The sequence below is a fragment of the Mustela nivalis genome, assembly GCF_964662115.1.
Source record: "Mustela nivalis genome assembly, chromosome: 12".
Lineage (NCBI taxonomy): Eukaryota > Metazoa > Chordata > Mammalia > Carnivora > Mustelidae > Mustela > Mustela nivalis.
The window spans coordinates 18,857,632-18,875,107 of NC_139031.1; the positions used below are offsets into that span (position 1 = coordinate 18,857,632).

At 38.8% G+C, this 17,476-nt stretch overlaps 1 protein-coding gene across 4 annotated transcripts in view; it reads left to right on the top strand.

The window, feature by feature from the left end:
• Window positions 1-17,476, top strand: part of CHCHD3 (coiled-coil-helix-coiled-coil-helix domain containing 3) — a 276,050-nt gene that overhangs the window by 100,354 nt on the left and 158,220 nt on the right. The gene's annotated exons all lie outside the window — the stretch shown is intronic.

Here is a 17,476-nt window from a genome sequence, read left to right on the forward strand (position 1 = left end):
TAACTGTGAAGGACTTTTTAAGGCAGGTGACTTGAGAATTATTGCAGTAAAGATCAACAGGGAGACAGTGGCACACGCATCTTGCCTGAAGGGATATTGCTTGTTTGCTCTCCCTGCCACCCCCTTGATTTTGATTTCATCGTTGAAACCTCTGGGACAGGCAGCTATCTTGTTTGTCTCCCTGTGTGCTGCCACCAGATGTTAGTCTGGGAAGTCTCCGGCAAAGGTGAGTAAGGTTTGATCAATCACTTTTTGTGCTTTAGAAAGGGAAAAATGCAGAGCAAAGTCTTCTGGGAACAATCTTTTTAAAGAAAGGGGATCCCTCCCCCTTTTTTTTTTTAAAGAACTATTTGAAAAAAATTTTTAAAAGCAAAGATTAATAAACATGTTTATAAATGATTATTAATAGAAGGGAGAAAATTTAAAAGATACCCAGAAATCTCTCATTCTTACATAACCATGATTTACACTGGGATGTGTTTCTTCTCGAAAATGTTTATTCCTAGGTTTGTTACATACTTAGAATGTGTTTCGAATTTGTAGGTATGAGAATACATAAGAATTTGAGCAATGCTGCATATAGCATTTAACATCATGAACATTTTCTTTAATCGGTGAATGTTCTTCTGAAATGTAGTTTTTAATGGCTGAGTAAGGGTTCTGTCTTCTTTGTGCATCATAAGTTAGACGATTTTCCATTGTTAGGTCAAAGTAGGGCTGCTCTGGTTGAAGTCTAGGGTCCTGACTGCTTATCTCCCACTTCAGCCTTCTAGAAACCCACATGTCACTTATCAGAACCGTTAGTGTTCTTTGGAGTATAGTTGGGAACTCAGTGGAGAGGTAAAATGAGATGATATAAGGGAGAGCTTTGAATGGAGGACTGAGGGGGTTGTCCCTATCTCAGTAGGCAATTGAGAATTGTTTACAAATTGATAAGAAAAGGGTTAATTTATATTCTCTTGTATTTTTTCCCTTGGTCCTTTCTTGGAGAGGTCATGTGACAGTAGAGAAAATAAAAGGAAGCTGATGTGTAGTGAATCCATTTCTCCAAAGACTAATCCAGGGTCCAGCATGAATGGGTAGACAGTAAAGCCAGAACAAAAGTGATGGACCAAGAAAGAAGTGTTTGGGGACAGCTGTTTTGAAGGTCTCTCCTTTCTTGATTCTGGGGTTGTAGGATATAGATGGCGAGTAACAGTATCTTCCAGATTTTAGCACCTGTCATAATATTAGCCAGATGGAGCCCTCATAGAATTTAGGGAATAAAAGTAGAATTTATGTGACAGGATTATAGTTGATTTCTTTTGGCTTGAGTGTTTTTAGACAGCTGAGTGGTAGTTCATGGCCAAAGCAAAATGACTCCCCACAGTAATTTAGGTACCCTGATGATTCCCCACTTACTTATAAGGTTAACCCCCTGTATTGTTACTATTTGTTAAAGAAAGCATTCGTTGGGAAAGAGCAGAAAGTAAATAGGAAAAATATGAAGATCACTTAAATTACTGCTATCCAGAGATAATCACTGTTAACATTCTGGTTTATTACTTTTATATTCCTTTCCACATTCCACTAAATCTGTATAAAACATTTATATCAATGTGTTTATATGTATTTCCCCAAACATAGGTGATAGTATACATAGCCTCATATAACTCTTAAAATAACCTGCATATTAAAAACAATTAGACTTTAAGGTAAAGATCTTTATTAATAAATATATGTTTGTATGATCACTTTTAATGATTGTATTTCACTGAATTTTCTTCTAATAAGATAATACAGGGATAGTATAGAAAATTTGGAAAATATAAAAATTACTAAGGAACCATGTCATAATCATTAGGATGGCTACCATCAGAGAAAAAGACATTAACAAGTATTGACAAGGATGTGGTTGGTGGGAATGTAAAATGGCACAGCCACTATGGAAACCATTATGGTGCTTTCTCAAAAAAACTAAAAATAGAATTACTGTATGAGTCAGCCATCCCACTTCTGGGTATTTACCCAAAAGATTTGAAAGCAGAGTCTCAAAGAGATATTTGTATGCCCATGTTCATAGCAGCATATTTCACAATAGCCAAAAGGTGGAAGCAGCCCGAGTGTGTATCAACAGATGAATGCATAAGCAAAATGGAATGTTACTTACTTATAATGGAATTTATATACTTACAATTGAATGTTATTCAGCCTTAAAAAAGAAAGAAACTGACGCATGATACCACATAAATGAGCCTTGAAGACATTTTGGTAAGTGAAATAGTCTAGTCACAAAAAGACAAATACTGTCGGATTCCACTTAGATGAAGTCTCTAGACTAGTCAGATCTGTAGGGACAGAACATGGGAGGGTGGTTGCCCTGGCTGCGGGAGGGAGAAATGGCGCACTTTTTTTAACAGGTTTGGAGTTTCAGTTTTGCAAGATGAAAACTGTTCTGGAGATTGGTCGTATTACAACAGTGTTAATGTACTTTGCCTGAACTTCTCTCTTCTAAATGGTTAAGATGGCAAATTTTATGTATATTTTGCCACAGTCAACGATTAGAAAAAATTCTAAGGAAATAAGCATTCCTGCACGTGTAATATTCAGAGAGTATGAAGTTCATTTTTTTCTTCCCTGACACGTGTCCAGTCTGGGTTTCCAGACCATCTTGTAGAGTGTGCGGTATGGACTGTGATTTAAGTCTAATGTTGTCCCTCAGCCCCTTGATCCTCAGCTGGGGAAGTGGGCAACCCCAGAACCCGTGATTCATGTGGAAGTCACCCTGAGAACGTCAGCATGTTTCTGTTGCGAGGTTGGGCCCCCTTTACTGCCATTCTTAAACCTAATATGTGGGACTGTCTGAGTGATGGTCAGACATCGATTTGTTCCTCTTTGTTTAGATGTCGCAGCCTCTAAGAATGTAAAGGTTGGGGTTCACACCCATTGGAAGGAATTGGAAAGCTCTCTCTCAGGAGAACTAGGAAAAAGGAAACAAAGCCAATGTGTTGTTGGTATTGTGAAATAAAACTACTCCACCCCAGTCCCCATTTTCCTCCGCCCACTAACAGTCGACAGTTAGATCGCTTTCTCCGCGCCTGGGAGTCCAGGCTTCTCCGCCCACAGTTGTAGCAGCTAGCTTTGCAGGGGCTCACGGGAGCCCAGTTGCTGACGCTTTAATATAGAATCTGATTGGACTTTCCCCTTAGGAAGAATTGCTTTAGCTGGAGAAGCTACAAGTGCTGCTCTAGATTTGAGAAGACCATAGCAGACCCTCACCCAACTTCCCACATGCTGGAACAATAATTTTAGTCAACTGATTTTGCCTAGAAGTCCCGGAGAGGGAGTTCACTGATAATCTTACCTACATGGAAATGCTAAGTAAAATTCACATTAAAGGAGTGCTTCTTAAGAACAGGAAAACACCTCCGTAAAGAATGAAGATTACATGAAGGGATGGCACCAGGCAACCCGTGAAGTTCATGCAACTTGACATTCTGTGAATCTTTAAGATCTCGTACATATAAATCTAACACTTGCTGTGTCATTAGTTTTTTAAAAAGGTAGAATTGTATCTTTTTTAACTTTGCAATTACATTTGATTTCTTTTTAAAATGCTGATTAAAATTTTGATTTACTCTTCCTTTATCTTAGTAAATTTTGCTGATTTGACATTGGTCATTTTTTTTATTTTCTTTTTTCCTTTTTAGCCTCAACTTTAAAAGAACCTGCATTTACCTAAGGAAATATTTAAATATTTATACATCTAATTGTGAAATAGTTTCCTTTACCCATTGGGCAACATTTTAGTGCTTCGGTAGATGGACATTTTGATATCTCACCCTAGTGACATGTGAAGGATAGAATAGAAGAGAAAGTGAATGGAAATGGACAAGTTAGTAGTCTTCACATTAGTCCAGTAGAGAACAAGTGGTACTTGAACTAGGACAGTGCTAGTGGGGAGGAATGGAGAAAAGAAGAGATATAAGAGGTAATTACGTGATGGTATTACTAGAATATTAGATTTGAAAGGTTGAAAGATGTGTCAAAGCCACAAGGTTTCTGTTATTAGAAACCCTCTTATTTTAAATAGAGAAAGTAGCAATCAATTAAAAACAATCTGGGTCAAGTGTATATTGTGAGGTGTGACTTCAATGTAGAATTGGGACAATTCTGGCCTCAGATATTGCAGTAATTATTTTGTTTGACTTTAGGTGAGATCATTAGATCATTATATATTTTGGTCCCTTTCCACATTCCCCTCCTTTGCAAATTTATTAAACACCTACTATGTGCTAGATGCTGTTAGTTGCTGGAGGTGCAAAGATGAACCACATCCCGTTGCTTTTCCTCAAAGAGTCTCCTATCAAGTGTAGGATTTGTGGGAAGGTGATTTCTTACCTTGAACTTTTTTTCTACTTATATCCTGTTTCTTTGAATCTGTAGAACCTCATAGTGCTTAGAAAAAAATAACACTAAAAAAAAAAAATAGGGTAGGTGAATGCATGAATTTAGTTTTTCTAAATTTAAGTGACTGTTTCACCAAAATGTCACTTTTTATCCCCTGTTTCCTTTTTGTCTGAAATGCACCAGTGAAGCAATCAAGAAGAAGAATTGATTAATTTTGTGCTGTGTGCTTTTCAGTTCTGTGTTTTGTTTGTGCTTCAAACTGTGACAGTTGAAATTTCATGGTAAAAGAGAGAAAGGTTTTGAAATTTGGGGGATGGAGGAAAATGACTAAATTCAAAGAAGTAGATAAGAATACCAGTGCTGCCCAAATAGAAGTGAGGTTCTGGCCAAGGGCAAAGGATGCAGTTGGGGTTGTCATTTTGAAATGATCAACATGGTCCTTCCTCAAAAATTCTCTGTAAAAGAACAATAAGACTGATCACTTGGGGCTTTCAGTGTCATTAAAATTAACCAGGTGAGTCAAGTTTCATGGAGCAGCAGCTCTCCTGGGTTCTTGTATTGGGCACTTAAAATACACTTTAACAAAAACTGTTGTAATTTTTTGGGGTGCAATTTAGCGCTCTGATTTTAATCTCTATTAATACGCTTCCTCTGGTTATATAAACGGTGTGCTGGTTTTCTTTCAAAAGACACCAAGCCCCAAATGTTTTGACATGTATGGTGTATTCATTTGCTTTTAATGCCAGAAATGAAGTTAATGATTTTGAGCTTTTGCTTTTGAAGACTGTTTAAATGTAGAATTTATACTTCATGTTTGGGTGATCTAAGCCCTGTAGGTATAAGATATTTTCCTCAGTGTTACTGGTAAGAATGGGACCTGGGATCCGTCTCCAAGTCTCATTCTTTTCCTCAGGACCGGTGTGCGCGGAACTGCAGCATTTTGCCTCTTGTGTGTTTGGATTCAGCAGGCACTTACCTTTCCAGAACAAAGCATTCAGATGCCATCTTCTCTCTCGGTTCTTTGTTATCATTTATGGTCCTTACTTCCTGTGTGTGTTAAAGTGGTATTATTATTCTCAGCGGGAGGGCACATAGCAGTATGAAGAGATTGTTAATGAAATATCCCAGGGAAAGGATATTTCTAGTGCTCCTGCAGTGGAAGAGGAGAAGCACATTTTGTCTCTGTTTGCCAGCTTAGCCATTATGTTAAGAGCCCAGAGAAAGAATAGGATTGGCATGACAGATTTCAGTGTATACTGAAAGCTTAACCAGATAAACATATTTCTCCAATGTATACAGTCATACTCCCTTCTCATCCAGCTTTACAGAAATACCTGGGATCTCAGTGTTACCAAATAGCCTTAGAGAAACACGATACCATGCTGAACAGATACCATGGGGCGTGGAGCAGAGAATGGCTGAATGCTTTCCCCGTAGTAGAGACAGTCTCACCGTCAGGGATGACGAATCTGTCCAGTGAACACAGTGTACGGGTGACGGCAATTTGCTTCTGTTGCTTTTTTTCCCAAGGAAGTATTCTCAGGCTGTGTGACCTTGTTGACAAAGTGATTAGAGAAGAAATAGCACAGTTCAGTACAATGCTATTGATGTTCTTACCAACAACTAGTTCTATTAAAAGACCCCTATGAGGAGCAGCTCTGCTTAGAATGTGCTGTCATATTTCCGTTCGAAATGTACTTAAAAAATGCATCAAGTTGTTTGCAAAATGGTTGGCTCGGGGCAAGTCCTCTCAAGTGGTGTCCTATGTGGTAGCCCTGCCATAAATAGCTTATTGACATCCCATCAGTTGGGTCATTATGGGTGTCAAGGTGAGGTATGGAGAGCACTGAGTAAAAATCCATAGGTAACTAAGGTGCAAAGGGTTGGTTATAATTCCATCTCTTCATAATGACCTAGCATTTATTGTTAACTTATTTGCTTCACTGCCTGGGCCGAAATGAACTGTCATTAGGGCCTTAGAATTTTATCGAACTGACATCATAATCTCATTTTCTACTGAAGAGGCTAAGAAATATGGACCTCAGTGTTTGTTTTAACCTTCAACACATTAAATGTTAAAGTATCATGAAGTCTGTCAATCCTTACAAATCCCAAAGAAGAGTCTTGTACATTACATTGTGAATGAGACTGTAGGGTACACGGGCTCCTTTTTTGTCCACCAGCCATTTTTTTGTTTGTCTTCATGACAAGTCTCACAACTGTCAGTTCTGACATAGCCTTGGAGAATTGCTTTCAACCTCTCGTGGGTGGATCTGTGACTCCGTGAATTCAGCAGTAAATTGAACAGCAGTAACGTTTACTATGTGACATACCATGTGCAATGAGATCTGCTTCATTTTTGTTTTTTGGACATTAAATTTTTCACAATGTTGGACATTCCTGAATAGTTCTGTATCTTCACTTGTTTCTTTTATGTACCCCTGGTTTTATTGCTTAGTTATGATCCCTAAATGGGACTGAGTTATGTTCTTTCTGAGTTTCTTGATGTTTTACACCGTGCCCTGCTTCTGGGGGTAAGAGGGTTTATTTTCATGTAGCCTAGAGTTATTCCCTTAACCAGAAAGACATTCAACATTTTGTTTCAGTGTGACTCTCTCCACTCTTTACTAACTGTATTTTAAGGATGACTTCTCCTGAAAATACCGGGGGGCAGAATTACCAAATGAAGTAAGGCCGCCATTCTCTAGAGAGCAGGAATCTGTTTACAAACCTGCAGTATTTATTACATACCTCATTTAGCCCATTCATCATTTTAATAGAAAAATGAGTCATTTTAGATGATTCTGAAATAATTCGAGGTAAGCTACATAGCCCCGGGCAGAATATGATTTACTCAGACAGCACCAAGCTTTTTTCAAAAAAATGTAATGGAATGATCAGCACCAATAATTTATGATTACTTGTGGTAAACTCATCAGATGTCTTCATTGTCATAGAAATTTGTTGATGAGATTAAAAGTTTAGAGGAGTTTTCTACCTAACTTCTCTTCCATTCTTCCATCTTTTATGACAGATGGCTACAAAGTCCCATATTTAACTGTCCTCTGCCTGTTTAAAACACTGAGTATAAATCTAATTCCAGATTGTGTCTGATATTCTCTTGATAAGAAAGAACAGTCAGTGTCATAGGGCAAGTTCTATTGGAGATTATAAGGCCTACTTATATACATTTTCTGCTTAGGCACCAAACACTAATCCTTTTACAGTTTCTTTAGTCTGATTCTCAGAGACACAGCCAGTTGATTGCCTGGAACGATATAGCTCCAAATCCAAGAGAAATCACATAACATTTTTATGTAATGCTGTATTCCTCGTGAGCTTTGTCAACCAGCATCACAATGGAAACAGTTGATACTTATTTTTAGCAATTTTCATTTAACCAAGAGTTTCCAAGTCCAGTGTCTTATTTGGTGTTAATAATTGCTTGAAATGGGTAGGACTTCTGTCATTCCTGTAACAGCTGGTGAAACAGATATTCGTAGAAACTGAACTTGAAGATGGACAGGGAGTGAGCTACAAATTAGGTCCCCACTACCTGTGGTAGCGAATTTTGTTATTATTAAGTTTTTAAGCTGTACTAGTCTGTACCAGCCGTGTTAGAAAGAGTAAGGGGACTGTTAGGGCAGACAAATGGACAAAGGAGATAAATAAAAAAGGCATCAAAAAGTAATGTATGTGGTGAGCACATACAAGAGGTAAAAACGTCACAGCAGGATGGGCATATTCTACTCACAGAGAAGAAACATGGGGGCAGGCAGCCCTAGCTAGTCTAGCAGGCTTTGTGTGGTATTGCTTAATAAAATAATAGATTCATAATTGTAACACTGGCAGGGATTAAGAAGAATCTGTTTAAGGACATAGAATGGAATAATACATATTAAAACTAAAGTTTCCTTCTAGATTATTTTGAGTTGAAAAAGTTCTGGCAGGTTAGGTTGTAAATTTCAGTATTCCAGAAACTTTCTCACCTGTGAATTTCACATTGCAAAGGACACTGGTTAAATGAAATTGGTATACTTTTATAAAATCATTTTTGAATGTACTTATTGAAAAAATACTTGCTCCCCTCTTTTGTATTTTGGGAGAGGTGATTGATATACATTCAGAACAACCTGGTTTGGAGCAGTTACCCATTTCCTTGACCTCAGAAGACCACCAGTAGATAATGGCAGAATTTTTTTTTTTTTTAATGTGCAAGGTAAATTCTTTATTTACAGGGGGAGGTAAGAGAAGATTTGATTCTTTTTTTTCTTTTTTTAAGATTTTATTCATTTGTCTGAGAGAGAGAGTGACAGAGCACAAGCAGGGGGAGCAGCAGAGGCAAAGGGAGAAACAGGCTCCCCACCGAGCAAGGAGCCCCATGCAGGACTCAGTCCCAGGACCCTGGGATCATGACTTGAGCCAAAGGCAGTCACTTAAGCGACGGCTCTATCCAGGCGTCTCAGAAGATCCTATTCTTTTTCTACTTTGAATAGTAAAGATGTGTTAATCCAGCAGGGTTCTTGTTGAGAATAGAGATAGGTTTGCGGAAGTAGATTTAATATTATGAGTAAATGTAACATATTTACAATGTCCACTTTACTCTTAAAGTGGATTCAGTCAGTTTTGTGTTTTGTGTTTTCATTGAATTTTATGAGACCTTTAAAGTGAAGATATTCCACAGGTTTTTCTTATAAAGTCAAACTCAATAGTTTAAAAAATATGTCGTTGACCATTTTGGAAATGAGTTAAATTTTTTTTAAAAAGCAACAAATTTGGGATAAAGTTACGTAACCATTAATTTATTTTTCAATTGCATTTCATCCAAGAATATTTCTAACTGACAGCAGATTAATTAATGTAATAGAAAAATTTGTCTACTTCATAAATATAAGCTCTTGTCCTCATCACTATGGTAGAAGGATAGGGAAGCTCTAGTAACTAATTTTTATTGTAAGTCTACTATAAATTTAAAGCTTGCATATAAACAGGGCTAGATGATATACTTGTGTGTCTGCATGTATACTTTATTTTTTTGCACACGGTAAAGGCATTTTTCAGACACAGTAAGAAATTTTAATTTCAAAATTAGTTTCTTAAAGTTTTTACTTTGAATTTTTAGCTTTCAGAAATGTTATGAGGAAGGGTGCCTGGGTGGCTCAGTCAGTTAATCATCTGCCTTCGGCCCGGGTCTTGACCCCAGGGTCCTGGGATCGAGCCCCACATCAGGCTCCCTGCATGGCAGGAAGCCTCTTTCTCCCTCTCCTGCTCCCCCTGCTTGTGTTCCCTCTCTTGCTGTCTGTCTCTGTGAAATAAATAAATCAAATCTTAAAAAAAAAAGAAAAAAAAAAGAAAAAAGAAATGTTACGAGGACAAAGAACTTGCTCAGATTCATCTAGCACGCATGCTTTATCATTCTATCTAGGCACATACGTGCACGTGCGCAGGCACGCGCACACACACACACACACACACACACACACACCTTCTCTGAACCATTTAGCATGAGTTGCAGACATCATGCCAATTTGCCTCTTAATACTTCTACCCTTTATTTTTTATTTACTTATTTATTTTTTTAATACTTCTACCCTTTAAAAATTAGTGTGTGTTTCTTATGTAACCAAGTACGGTTGTCAAAGTCAAGAAATTGAGCATTGATGCAATAATTCAATCTTTAATCCAGGTTCCAATAATGTTCATGGTATTTTTCCTCCTGGAATAGGAGAGATTCCAGGATCATATATTGCACTTAGTTGTCATGTCTCAAGACATTTTAAGCATGGTTTGCAAACAGTAGAATCAAGACGAATACTGTGTTAATTTCAATTTATGAGTTCTTGCTGATATAGTTAGAGTTTTACAAAGACGGAAGTGGAATGGACAAGAAAATGATAGGTCAGACATACAGATTAATATTCTGTATTATGAGTAAGGATTCAATTGTTTTGGGTATTTTCATGAACCAAAATGAAAACAATTTAAATGCTTTCACCAGCATCTGTATTGATTCTGTGTCTTTGAAACGTGGCAGGGATCCAAGTTGTATCATTAAAAACTCTTTGTAAACTCTTATTTTGCTATAAAATTTTTTGAACGATTTTATCTGAAATAGACTTCTCTCCCTCTCTTACCCCCACCTCCCAGTCTTCTCCCCCAGGCACTCCTTCATGTAATTTTAGACAAATTGCTTTTTTCCTTTGTGCTCTTTGTTTCTATCTGTTTAAAATGAGGACAAGGTCTTTAGTGCACTTTGCTTTCAAGTCTGTTACCTTGATGAATAAATATATAAATACAGGAGTTCTAAGAGAATGCAAAGTTCTATGTACTTACAGATTGACTTTTCATAAAGTAATTTTGCTTTATGAATAGGTTACCAATTCCAAGAGTCACGTCTATTTTAATTCTCTTTAGTTATTAAAAAACCCCATTTTAAAAAGGGAAAATAGTTAAAGTTGAAAGCCTCTATTTTCTTGGTTAAATTGGATTTTTGTTATTGAATGCTTACTCTGATTGGTAGAAGTGGTTTAATCACAAGCACAGGTAAAAATGGCTGTTAGCAGTCACTGTACTGAGAGGGTCAAAATGAGAGGGGTCCTTTTCTTGGTTGTAAGAGGATGGAGTCTTTCTGCTTAATATGTGCTTGTATACTTAGAATGAAAACCCAGGCCTTTGTTAGCAAAATAAACTTAAATTGGTATCAGTTAAAATATAAATACAATCCAATTAAAAAAAAGAATTGGGGCACCTGCGTGGCTCAGTTAGTTAAGCAATTGCCTTCGGCTCAGGTTGTGATCTCAGGGTCTGGGATCGAGTCCCACATTGGGCTCCCCGCTCAGCAGGGAGTCTGCTTCTCCCTCTCCCTCTGCCTCTACTCCCTGCTCGTGCTCTCTTTCTCTTTCTTGCTCTCTGTATTTCAAGTAAGTAAGATCTTAAAAAATATAGAAGACTGAATTGGTCGATTTTATACCTTTACAAAATGACTATTAAATGCCATATATTTCTGTATTATAGTGGACTAGCCCCTTTTGCTACTCCTAAGTCCAAAAAAAGATTCATCTTTTTAAATGCTTGCTTTATTTTCCATTCATTTCCCACTTATTTCAACTCACTAAAAATCCTGTGCTAATTTTTATTTCAAAGATTTTAGTTATTTATTTTAGAGAGAGGGGGAGAGAGGACCATGAACAGCAGGGAGGGGCAGGGGCAGAGGGAGAGGGAGAGAAACAGACTCCCTGCTGAGCAGGGAGCTGGAGGTGGGGCTCCATCCCAGGACTCTGGGATCATGACTTAAGCCAAAGGCAGACGTTTCACCAGCTGAGCCACCCAGGTGCCCCCTAACTTAATTTTAAGTATGCGCACTGTATCACTACCTTGTCCGTTTGTGTCATAGTTTTTCTTTCTTAACCTTAACCTCCTCTTCGTGCCATGTTAAATTTGCAGCACATAGACTGCAGAATCTCTAGAATGTTCCCATTGTTCCCGGTTATGCACAGGTGACAGAAGAATATTCCGATTTAAAATGCTTCCCATTGGGGCGCCTGGGTGGCTCAGTGGGTTGGAGCCTCTGCCTTCGGCTCAGGTCATGATCTCAGGGTCCTGGGATCGAGCCCCACATCGGGCTTTCTGCTCAGCAGGGAGCCTGCTTCCCCCTTCTCTCTCTCTGCCTGCCTCTCTGCCTACTTGTGATCTCTGTCTGTCAAATAAATAAATAAAATCTTAAAAAAAAAATGCTTCCAATTTTTAACTCCTTACAGAACTCAGTATATTGTAAAAAAAAAAAAAAAAAAAAAATTCTGAGCTCCACCCCTGAAGGCATCAAAAAGAACAAGATCTAAATTACATCCCCCTTCAGTGTGCAGCATATTGTAACCGTGTATCTCCATCTTGTTGATCACCATTTCCAAGATGTATGTATAGCTGTACATATGCTCTGCGTGTATATTATCATATTGCTTCCCCCACCCTCTCCTCCCCTCTCCTCTCTTTATATGTGTGTGTACACACACACACACACACACACACACACACACAATCTCTCTCTCTTTTTTTTTTTCTTCTGTGAACCCTTGGAGCAGGTATACTTGGCCTGTGGAGTGACACAACAAAAGCAGGCTCTTGAAGGAGTCTGGTTTTGTCCTTGTAAATGACACGGTACAAATGCATGTGGTGGATTAAAATATGTTCACCCTGACAGAAATCTTTTACTTGAAGTGAAAAAGCCTCCCGTCAATTCCAATTGCAACAAAGGTTGCTGCTGTACCCACGACTTGCCAAGACTGCAAGCTTCTCGAGCTCTCTTCTGGAGATACATTTGTTACTTGATTCTCAGCTTTGAGTTGGATATAATCTTGTCTTGGCATGTTCTGTTTCCAGAATTACATCAGTTTTCAAGTTTCTTCGGCTTTTCCTCCAGATTTCTGAAGGGGCGGGGTTAGCTTTTTGTCTGGCAGGTAGCAAAAATTCTGTTGGAGTTCCCCAATCAATAATTGTAAAATAACTAGAAATTGATCCATGCCCGCTGTAAATCCATCCATGCATTTCTGTTAATGTCTGTCATCCTGGAGAATCTGTACAAAAGACATTTCTGTCCCCATGTCCCTGAAAATGGGACCCAAGCAAGTAATAGCCGGCTGTGCAGTAGGGACTGTTCTTATGAGGTCCACGGTTTGATACAAGGTGTTGGGAGCTTTTCTTCTGCTTTGTAGTATGTAATTGCAGGAGGTTGAAGTTTTTGTCAATGTGAGCATAACTTAATTAGGGGTTTAGAGCTTGTCCTGCATGTAGGTGGGATAGTGATGTGATTTAATGCTACTGCTGGGTTATACCTCTCCGAAATACACTCTTCACTGATGTGTCATGTCTTCACCCTCTTCTCTCTTAGGCCTGAAATTCTTATTTCCCTCTCTCTGAAGATAGAAGTAAGGGGGGATGGGGCGCCTGGGTGGCTCAGTCGGTTAAGCATCTGCCTTTCGCTCAGGGCATGATCCCGGGGCCCTGGGATGGAGCCCCATATTGGGGCATTTGCTTCTCCCCCTGCCTCTGCCCCGCACCCCGGCTTGTGCTCACTCGCTCAACTAACTAAATAAATAAAGAATACCTTTTAAAAAAGGAAATAAAGGGGGAAAAGTGCTTGGGTGTTTAATTTGGCAAGACCATCATTGATAGGTACATCTGTTGCTGGGAAAAGGATGACAGTTGATACCCTTTCCCAGCTCTGGTCATGAGGTCTTAGTTGGTCAGATTGCCACCTTGTCACTGTGGAGACTTGATAAAGCCTAAAGTTTCTAACCGGACAGGGCACTTTCGATTTGGGAGGTCTTTTCTGTGCTTTTAGACTGCAGTACAGTAACTTAGAATAAGGGAGAAATAGTTAGTTGTCTTATAATAAAGTTGAAAACATATTCTGAGTGACTCCAGAGTAAGACTTGCTTGTCACAGATGGAATATATTAACATGTCTAAAGAAAGAATGTGTCAATTTTTTATTTTTTAGTCTTTAAACTGGAGTTTTAAAAGATTATTTAGGATCATGGGGCATGTTTACAATATGATTAATACAGAAAAAAAATCAGCATGTTTTTCATAATCTGTGTATCTACACCGACAGCTTGTTATACATTATATATATATATTTTTAACTTTGTCTGTTTTTAATACACTTCTCTGTTGGGGTGCCTGGGGGCTCAGTCAGTTAAGAATCCAGTTCTTGGTTTCAGCTCAGGTCATAATCTCAGGATTGTGAGATCGAGCCCTGTGTCTGGCTTTGCAGTGGGCGTGGAACCTACTTAAGATTTTCTCTCTCTCCCTCTGCCCCTCCTCTGCTCTCCCTCCTATAACCACAACAACAAAATGTGCGTATGTGTAAAATGTGTAAAATATGTAAGAATATATTCTTACATATACATATCTATTTATTATATATAGAATATATATATTCTTCTGCTCCATCTATATATAGATATATATATTCTTCTGCTCATATGCACATATATGGCCCCTTCTCACTTCTATGTTTATCTGATTCCCTGAATTGAATAAGTATTTATTATACATGATAAAAAATAGATCCCTTTAGCCACTTTTAAAAGAGTTACATAGATAGAAGGAAAGAGAACACTTAAAAAGAGAAATAATGCTGTGTCCTTCCCCCCCGGGCAGGGGTCTACATTTAGTCGTCTGGTGCTGGTGGATGTCTGCCTTTTGTGGAGATACTTCCAACAAGCTGTCGTAGCCTCATGCCAGCACACTTCTGGGTCATAAAGCTGATTGAATAACTTTCTAGTTTCCACATAGATGACCTGAAGAAAGAGCATGTCTTGGTTGCAGGTCCCACATGCCTGTTCTTTTTGGCAGATGTAATTCTTATTTTAAAGTAGTAATTTGGCCTCTTAGTTGATTCCTAAGTCTCTGTAAACTTCAGAGTCTGTCAACAAACTAGGCTTCTAAGTGTGCAATACTGAATTCACCCAAGTAATTAATTTGTCCCCTGGGGCTCTTTGACAGGTAGCCTGCTGCCGCTCCTAGTAATAGCCCTTGTGCCGCATGCCAGGCAGGCCTCTTATCTTCTGCCCTGCACTGGAGCAAAGGAGTCTAGAGAGGTGTGCTCTGGAAGGCATGCCTTGTGATGTGAGAGCCGCGTCGATTCCGAGCTGCAGCCCACAGCACAGTTTTGCCCACAACCTGCTATATGGGGCTCCAGCTCCTTCCTTTGTCGTGTCTTAGTGGCCGGTCAGCCTTGATGCAGATAGAAGCAGAATTTTCTTGCATGATCACTGAACTTCTATTTACAACTTAAAGAGACCGTAGAAAAACCCTACCTAACCTCCTTCTATTTTTAAAGAAAGAGACCTAGGGCTCTTAGGGATAAAGTGGCGGTGAGATCAGCACCTGTATCCATTTCCCTTTTCTGGGCCTTTTTTTCATCTTCTTCAGTGGTGATCATGGGCCAGAGAGCAAGAAGGAAGAAGGCCAGGAGTCTTTCTATAAATTTGGGCTGGCTTGGGGTAAGAAGCCCTACTGAGATGGGGCAGCTCCCCTTTTGCACAAGCCAGACACACACAGGACATTTGGGATAGATTCTTCAAGGCCACTGTTACGACAGCTTTGGTAGGGAGTAAATGTCACTGGCTTCTCTCTTCCTACCTTGAAACAAAGAGGCAGAAATATGGCCATTGAATAATGATCACGGATAGTCTTCATTGCATGTTTATAATGATATTTTATTATATTCAGGTAGAATTATAATAAAGCTCCTGTAATTTAAAACATAACTTGCCTATCGTAGCCAGTGCTCATTGGTTGAGCAAGAAGGAACATTTTCTTTTCCTCATATGTCCATCTGTCTGTGGGTGTGTGCATTTTATTTGCATTTCTTGTCATTCCGGAATTATTAACTGAGAGCCTACTACAAGCTAGGCACTGTAGTTTATGTGCTGAGGAGATATCAAAACAGACAAAAAGAGAAATCGCTCGCCTAGTGCACTTTATGTTTTAGTAGGGGTAATTGGTACCTACCATGCTTAATGCTGATGCCAGAAATAGGTGCAGATTAAGGAGAGAGAGGGATTAACCCTTAAAGGAGTAAAAATAGTTCACTCAGTCTCTCAGGCTCTAATTCAGTCTCTTGATCATTTGTGCATGTGGGTACCTTATGCCTGGAGTGCTTTGTAATTATTCAGGGTGTTTTTACTTTTATGTTTGAGTTGGAGCAATTTTGATAATTGAGCCAGATGACAATAAAATTTTGAAAACATTTTAAAAAACTGTATCACACTTAAAATATCTATTAACCAAAGAGGTGAAAAACCTGTACTCTGGAAACTAAAATGTGGATGAAAGTAACACAAATGGAAAGATATGCCATGCTCATGGATTAGAAGAAAAAAATATTAAAATGTTCATACTACCGAAAGTAATCTACAGGTTTAATGCAGTCCTTATCAAAATACCAACAGCAGGGGCACCTGAGGGGCTCTGTCGGTTAAGTGTCTGCCTTTGGCTTAGGTCATGATCTCAGGGTTCTGGTTGTGATCTTGGGGTCCTGCGATGGAACCACACGTTGGGCTCCCTGCTCAACAGGGTGTCTGCTTCTCCCTCTTGCCCTCTCTCTGTCCCTCCCCCCGCTCATGCTCTGTCTCTCTGTCACTCAGATAAATAAATAAGATCTTACTTTAAAAAAATACCAACAGCATTTTTCACAGAACTGGAACAAACGATCTTAAAATTTGCATGGAACCACAAAAGACCCCCAATACCCAATGCAGTCTTGAAAAAGGAAACCAAAAACAGTAGGTATCATAATTCCAGATTTTAAGTTATAAGACTATAGTAATCAAAACATTATGGTACTGGCACAAAAACAGACACATAGATCAATGGAATGGAATAGAAAGCCCAGAAATAAACCCACAGTTACATTGATCTTTGACAAAGGAGGCAGGGGTATGCAATGGGAGAAAGACAGTCTCTTCAACAAATGACATTGGGAAACTGGGCAGCAACATGCCAAAGAATGAATCTGGACCACTTTCTTATACACAAAAACAAAATGGATCAAGAACCTAAATGTGAGACCAGGAGCCATAAAAATCCTGGAAGAGAACAGAGGCAGTAATTTCTCTGACATCAGCTATAGCAACATCTTTCTAGATAAGTCTCGTGAGGCAAGGGAAAGAAAAGCAAAAATAAGCTATGGGGCCTACATCAAAATAAAAAAGCTTCTGCACAGGAAAGGAAACAACCAACAAAACTAAAAGACAACCTACTGAATGGGAGAAGATATCTGCAAAGGACATATCTGAGAAAGGGTTAGTATCCAAAATATATATTAGCAACTTATACAACTCAACACTAAAAAAAATCCAGTTAAAAAATGAGCAGAAGACATAAACAGACATTTCTCCAAAGACGACCTACAGATGGCCAAGAAACACATGAAAAGATGCTCAGCATCCGTCATCATCAGGGAAATGCAAATCAAAGCCCTGATGAGATATCCCCTCAACCTGTCAGAGGGGCTAAAATAAAAAACTCAAGAAACAGCAAGTGTTGGCGAGAGTGTGGAGATAAAGGAGCCCTCACGCACT